This window comes from Gavialis gangeticus, unplaced genomic scaffold, assembly GCF_001723915.1.
Source record: "Gavialis gangeticus isolate Ggan-Ray unplaced genomic scaffold, GavGan_comp1, whole genome shotgun sequence".
NCBI lineage: Eukaryota > Metazoa > Chordata > Crocodylia > Gavialidae > Gavialis > Gavialis gangeticus.
The window spans coordinates 10,067,570-10,075,480 of record NW_017729024.1 but is presented as its reverse complement, the minus strand read 5'-3'; the positions used below and the strand labels follow the sequence as shown (position 1 = coordinate 10,075,480).

Below are 7,911 nucleotides of genomic sequence, written 5' to 3'. Positions count from 1 at the left end.
GCTCTGAATATCTCCATCATTACATATCTACATTGCTATATATCTGTTGTTGGAGGCAGCTTTTCCTGTCCCATAAAATGGGTAGAGGGTTCACTGAACACATGACTATAGGACTGGAAGGCATCACTCAGGCCATTTTATGCAACTACTGCATTTGTAGACAACCATTTATCCCAAGAGTCCTAAAAAAATGAACACCTTAGTCACAAAGCACATTATGAAAACACCTCCAAAAATACCCCACAACATGCTACAAGTAAAAAATCATCAGGAGAGTCCAGTGCTAGTGCCCTGCGATAGAAATGGCAGAGGACAATGAATACATGAATGGCATGGACAGAAGATTCAAGGAAGAGCACCATTCTGTATACTGCAGGAGGCAGCAACTCCCACAGTCCTTGCCAATGTGACCTAAGATAAAAATTTGTTCCTGACCCAAATCTGAAGTTGAAGAGAGAGCTTTAGATTATACAATTTTAAAAACCTAACATTACTCAAATTATTCCATATTTACACAAGGCTTGACTCTGAAAACAAGCTATTAAGAGTGGAAGGATGGTTTTGTGTTTGAGACATTCATATAGGACTTAGGAGAGCTGTGTTCTGATTTGAAGCTCTACCATAGATTGCTTGTGAACTTGGGCACATCACTTGGTCTCTCAGGAGTTGTCTGTCTATATTGTAGTGCCTCTTCTGGAAGAAAAAGTAGTATTTTTTGCACTAAAGAAAGGATTAGACGTTTTCCTTTTGCAACTGTTGTTCATTATTTTATTAATTCATTTTTTCTATATCTTTTACAGACAGCTACTTCTTGGATTACTCATTTCGACAGATAGCCTTTTAGGCTAAATAAAGGAGAAAAGATTCTTGCTTTCCACCTTTGGTACACACCGGGACAAAGGAATTCGGATCCAAACCCAGGAAACAGTTTAGCACATTTATATTTAGACATATGAACAGTTTCATATGAACGATATGTTATTGATTTTTAATGTACTGCTCATGAACCTAAAGGTAAGCATAGTAAGCTTTGCTAGACTGATGCTTCACTTCCTTTCACAGAAAAGGAATTAAGCCAGCTAGTGAGGACTGGTAAGAGTTTATCTGTGAAAAGGCTCTATCCTCAAAACAAGAATAGAGACTTAAAAATCAATATGCACCCAAACATTATTAATTGTTATGGTTTCCACTGTGGGAATCAAATGTTTTATACAATGTCTTATACAAATGTTTGTACCCAAAAGCTTGCAAAGAACAAGTTTTCCAAGTATTTTAGTTGGCCTAATCTAAGACGCTTCAGGAAGAAATGGCTATTAGTCTGGATGTGTCACAGGTTTTGGCAAATGTAGCAATGCCAAAGTGTGGATTGTGAAGTGCAGCAATCAAAGTGAAACTCAGGATGTAGAGGTTCTTATCATCAGTTGAGTGGGTTTCCTGGATTAGGACCCTTACGTATTGAGCTAAAGTTAATCTGCCTTTATATATGCTTGATATTGCCTTTATAATATCATTTATTGCTTTGTCAATTATTACTTTGTAACCAATATCCATTTTAGTTTGCCCAAATAACTGTGTAACTTAGCCTTAGTTGAGATTCCATTTTGATTTTTACATTGCTTAGCATACGTATAACTGTCATCTTGTTTTGTGATTTTGTAGGTTAAATATAGTATAAGAGAAGTGGTGTGTATGCAAGCCCTGTGGTATGTCTGGAATGTTTGAAAAGAGGTAATGAAAGAATAAACAGTATGTGTGGAAATGCATATGTTGAGATGGTCTGTCTTGCACCTCAGACTAAAAGGGCAGAAATAGCCTTCTGTGATTTAACAGACAAAGGTAACAACAATGTCCAAGATCAGCAGTTAAGAATTACAACATACAAAATCATGTTTTGTTCCAATGGCCAAAGAGTTGCTGTCAACTAATTGAGAAATTGCAGACCACAAAGCTAGAAGGGTCTGTCAATCATAACATCACAACCAAAGAAGAGGATCATGTCATCAAAGGGACGTGACACAGCAAGACCCATATACTTGTATAGGGAACAATCACTATAAAGATGAACAAAAACAAAGAGGCTTTGGGTCTGTCCTGCACAGAAGAAGCAGGAGCATCAGTATGAATCCGACAAGACCTGGCTTCATCCTCGTGGTTAACTTGGCTGGCCACCAAGCAAACCCGAGCATCTTAAGGATTTGTAATATCTTGATATTTGCAGGACTGTCTGTCTGTCTCCTTTTGTATGCGTGTGAATAAATGGGGATGTGTGTGCGAGTGTATGAGATAGGAAACACCACCTTTTTATTATTCTTTCTTTTATTTTATCTTATGTTTTCAATAAATGTGGCGTTGTGCCTTATACCCTGATAAGATTCCTGCTTGTTTTCATTTCACATTGTACGCCCTGCGTGCACAACATACGATGGAGTGCTGTTGGGCTAGTTGCTGGATTATTTCGCACTTGGCTCAAGTCAGGCCCTCAATGTTAAACTGGATAGGGCAAGGGCCTCCCGGCTCTAAGAAGGTCTGGTGATTGAGAATTTTATTGATTTCCATATCTTTATCTTTGTGCACTTTGGTGTTTTTGTTGATTTGGGAGTTCTTGGCCATCAGAGATGTTACCATGGATCACTAACTGTGTCACATATAGACTAATAGTCACTTCTCCCTGGAGCAATCAACTCTCTTGGATCGCAGCACTCATCGATAATGTAACCACAGTCAATGTGTATAAACCACCTAAAACTCCCTTCACTAACATCCCTATATACTCCACCCAATGATTTACTCTGGAGATTTCAATCGTCAGCACTTGGAGTGGAGATATCAACATGACTCTCCGCATGGCAAAGCACTGGTAGACTGAGCATCTTTGGCAGGACTCACCTTGCTCTATGACTCCAAGTAACACAGCTCCTTCCACTCAGCCAGGTGGAAAACTAATACCCTGACCTGGCCTTTGCAAGTGCCTAGCTCAACTACTGACTAGGTCTCCCGCTTCACTGCAGACATTAAGGCAGCTTTTGAAGAAGGGAGGAACACGGAGCAATCTTTGTAGACTTATCTGCAGCCTATGACACAGTATGGCAATGAGGCCTCACTCTGAAGCTGCTTCACAAAATCTCCAACAAACATGTGGTCCATTTTTTGCAAGAATTCATCTTCAACTGTACTTCACTCTTCATATTGGAAAAGACATCCAACAGGAGCCCTCTGAAGAACAGTGTACCTCAGGGATCCATCCTAGCACCCCTGCTCTTCAATATCTACATCTCAGAGTAGCCTCACACTGCAACCAAAAAGTACATATACACAGATGACATCTCCCTAATGATCACAGGAAAAAACTTTAAGAACCTGGAACAAGGTCTGACAAAGGACCTCACTACAATGAGCACTTACTTTCAGAACTGGAGACTCAAATTAAACATCACAAAGATAGTCAGTAGCACCTTCCACCCTGCCAATGAACTCACCAAAACAACACTGAATGTCAAGGGTGGAACAAACTCCATCCCTTTTAAAAGCCACCCAAAGTATTTTGAAGTCACCCTGGACCACACCCTGACCTACAAGATACATCTTACCCAACTGGCAGCCAAAGTACAACATGCAACACTCTGCTCCATTGACTAGCTGGCCTCAGATGGTGAGTTAACCCCACCGTATTTCAGATATCCACCCTGGCACTGGCATACTCAACAGCCGAATCGTGTGTTCCATTGTGGTGTAGAACTGCCCATAATCACAAAGTCGACAGCGCACTCAGCAATAGCATGTGAGTCATATCTGGCTGCATCTACTCTACCTCTACATCACAGCTCCCATTCGTCAGCGGTATTGCTCCCCCTGACATCCACCCTGAGCAGCAATGCCTCTGCCTCCTTTGCCATGCTGAACTAGACCATAATCACTACCTACATCAGCACATCTGCTCAGACTCTCCAGTAGGGCAGCACCTCTAATCTAGGAAAACCTTCATTGCCTACCTGCACCACCTGTACTCTGTTTCCAAAGGTTCTTCCCCACATGACTGGGCTACACAACTATGGGAAGAATGATGGGCCTCTGAGAACTGCAGACTCAAAACATTCATCCCAAACCCCTCTGCAAGACCTCCCAGCTTTAATTTAGACAAACTCTCCTGGGTCCACCTCAGTAGACTCTGAACTGGTTATGGCTGCTTATCTCATAACATGCATCAAATCGGCCTGACACCAAGTGCCACTTGTGAATGTGGCGCCCCCTCACAGTCTGCACACCACATAGTTACTGAATGCCCTATCTTCCATTACCATGGAAACCTCAGTGCCCTTGACAACCCATCTCGATCCCATCTCAGCTGTCCAATGTGAAATATGATTCTAGCACACTGTTTTTGTCATCCGAAAAAAAAAGTTGGTCTAATAAAATATCATATTTACTCAAAGAACCTTGCTTGCCTATGTCTTTAGACCAACATGGCTATAACCAACACCCCTTATACCATTCTTTAACTCAGAGGAGAAGTGGCATGCCCTTCTCAAGTACCTTGGCAAAGGTTTTCTATGGTCTAGCATGTTGGATGCTGAATTCATGGATACAAATGCTGAATTCATTTGCAGCTATTGACAGATTTAATTTATGTTAATAAGTTGGTGTCTTATTGCTGCTTTTATCCTAAATATCGAACATCCACATTCACCCATATCCATAGCTAAAAACATTCAGATTCCTTAAATTTCAGAAGGAGAGGTTTTTCCTTCTTTTTTCCCCCCCCAGATTACCAGATAATGCAATGATTTCTTTTTAGGTCAATTTCTTATAGAGAAGGATACCGTTTATTTAGTGAGGAAAGTGTATATCAATGTTTCATTTTTAAGATGTTTGTTACTATATAACTATTAAAAACTATACCATTGTTATGGAAAGTACACGGGTGCACAGTGCGTCATAAAATAATATTTCATGATCCATGATAGTGTATGTACTTAAGTGGTGCATGGTATTTAGAATGGTCTGGATACTGATTTACATTTCTAAGTGTCTTTCAACATAGAGTAGGCACTTTCAACATGGAAATCTGCAGGGAGTGGGAGATGGAAAGAATAATCATGTCACATTTAAGCACGTATGATTCGTTTCCATAGGCAAAGGTTAGAGATTAACATATTCAGAGTTTAGTTCAGCAATAAATGAAGATTGGTTGGGGTACTAAGTTTCTGGGGGAAGCATTGGCTACTGTGTACAGCAGCAGCCTCTTGTGGTCTAAGAAAAGATATTAAGTAGCGTTTATAAGCAGGGGTGGAAATATGTTTTTTAAAAGCATGTATGTACATATTTAGCTATTTGACTCAATTCTCAATTCAACACATTAAAAAACAGATGCTTTTAAAATGATCTGCTGGCAATATGCTTGTTAAAATCTGATCAGTGAGAATATTAAAATTCATTATGCATTAATTAACACATTATATAAAAGTAAAATGTTTTTGTTTCATCATTTTACAAAGAATTATAGTAAATGCTGAATACCAGGGAGTTTTTGCCTTGGTCTGTGTTGCTGAAAAGAAACTAAATTTATAGGATTATTATTAAATTGATGACATTTTCTGTCTTCACTCTTGAATTCAGTTGGCAGATGTTTTCAAGAACAAAAAATTCTGTCTTATTACAAAACATATTAAGCAGGTTTTTCTGCCATAATGTTTGACATGATGTTTATTGCCCAGACCAAATCAATCCCTTTAACAAGCTTTAAAGTATGCCAGCAAGTATATTATTTCGTAGTTAAAGAAACTTGCAGCATGAAACAATAAGTACTTTGATCTCTCAAGCTCTGCTCTTAATACACTACACAATCTGATAATTAGCCATTCTTTTTATATGCATCTGGTAGGTAAAATATATTTCATTTTGCAATCAGCTTAGGGTCTTTGCTCTTACTTGCTCCTATGTATCTTGCTTATTTGCATATGTTAGAATTTTTTAAAAAAATACTTGAAAGAAATGTACATTTGAAAAGGAAGTAGGTAAGGAAACTAGCTTAAATAATCAAGTTAGGTTTTTTTAAATCTTCAAAATACTGGATATGCAAGTTAAAACATCACTCTGGCAGCTTAATTTGTTCAGCCAGCACTTACTCATCAGATCACTGTAGGTCTCAGTGACCCTTAGAGAGTATAACTGGAGTTGTCTATTCCCACTAATTAACAGTCTTCAACAGTTTCTCCAATTCGCATGGCACAAATTTTCCTTCAACATTAGAAATTCATGTCTTTTCTTATTACCTATTTGTACTTCAGTACTTTTATTTTCCATGGCCCACGTGAGAAAACCTTATGTCTGCATTAATTTTGGGGCATCTTTTTACCTCCCTCCATATCAGTCTACCCAATGGAAAAATGGATATAACAATTAATTCTTGCCTCACAACCAGGGTCTGCAAAAAAAGCCTTTGCATGACACACTACCGAAGTAAACTGTCATTCTATAGTATTTTGGGAGAGTGACAAAGAAATGTAGTTTTTTCTTCTTTCCTAATCTCATAGAGTAAATAGCAAATGTTTCTACACTGATGCGTTGAACGAAATGTGAAGCAAATTGCCAGACTTCAGAGTCAACAGCATCACAGCCTATCCTGCTTGAAATTAATTCAGTAGACACAGGAATGGACCCACAATGTATGCTATGTAGTTAGACTTATTCTGGTTTTTCCAGATTTTTTTTAAAAAGGAAGTTCAATATGAAGTTTTGAAATATGTATTCATTGGCCAAGAGAACAGTGCATCTTGCAATTTACATGTGCTCTGGGCCAAGCTGCTTAAAGTTAAATTTCATGCCCTGCCATGCAAATCAGCCATATGTAGAAAGATACCACAGATGAAAAAGAAAGGTGAAAGTGTCCTTTAGAAGTAGTGCAAATCCTAACAGCCAATGCCAGATTGCTGGCACAAGCCTTGGGAAGAAAACCCGCCTCTGGACAGTATCACAACATCCATTAACCCACGGGCACACTCTCCAGGTGAACAATAATGCCTCTCAAAGAGGCTGAGATTGGTTGATGGGCAAACTCAAAAAAAGCAGCAGCGAAGAAAAGTAGTGCCCTTTTGGTTTCTTTCTGTGAACATGTCCTCATTGTTCTGCACCTCCAACTAACAATTTATTTCCTCAAAGTACAATAATGTTGCTTGCTAACTCTTTTCATGGCCAAGGTATGATAGTTTTAACTAGACAGTACAGCTTTTTCTTCTATAAATTATTATTATACTAAACCATAATTACAAGGAACACAAAATTAAAATTAACATGATTTTGACATCTATTTTGCTGGACTTTTATTTATTTCTCACACACATTTTTACTATTTTAACTACACCATGGCATTTCTGACACGTTTTACTGTTGAATAAAAATGCTAACTTTCATAATAAGGGCTTTGAAAACTGCATGAATCTGTCTAGAATGTATAATGCATAGTATGTATATGAAGTAGAATGTGTCAAAGTGCAAATAATATTGTTTGTGCCCCCTGCAGAATTAGAAATCCTTGGGTAGCACTGTTATAACGATCCCATGCTGCTAGCATTACAAAGTGCAAAGGTTCACTGAGTAAGAAAAGAGCAAGGGACAGAGTTTCCTCATTACACCATTCTTGAACTATTCTAGCTTAAATATTTATTAAGATATTAATAACTCTCTCTCTTTATCTGCCTTCAGAAGTTTAGCTGAAATACAATGGATGGCTGCTCATATGAAAACAATACGTTACCAGAAAAAGCTGCTACCACACAAGATGAACACCAATATTTGCACAATATACCATTAATTCAGTAGGTATATGTTAAAAAAATTATCAGGCCATAACTATTGCCTCACAAATATATAGAACAATGTTATGCTACAAATGCATGCATGGAAACTTATATTTTT

The 7,911-nt window shown here is 38.3% G+C and overlaps 1 protein-coding gene across 5 annotated transcripts in view; it reads right to left on the bottom strand.

Annotated features, from left to right (window-relative positions):
* The window catches only part of FAM172A (family with sequence similarity 172 member A), a 427,259-nt gene that overhangs the window by 243,181 nt on the left and 176,167 nt on the right, over positions 1 to 7,911 (bottom strand). The gene's annotated exons all lie outside the window — the stretch shown is intronic.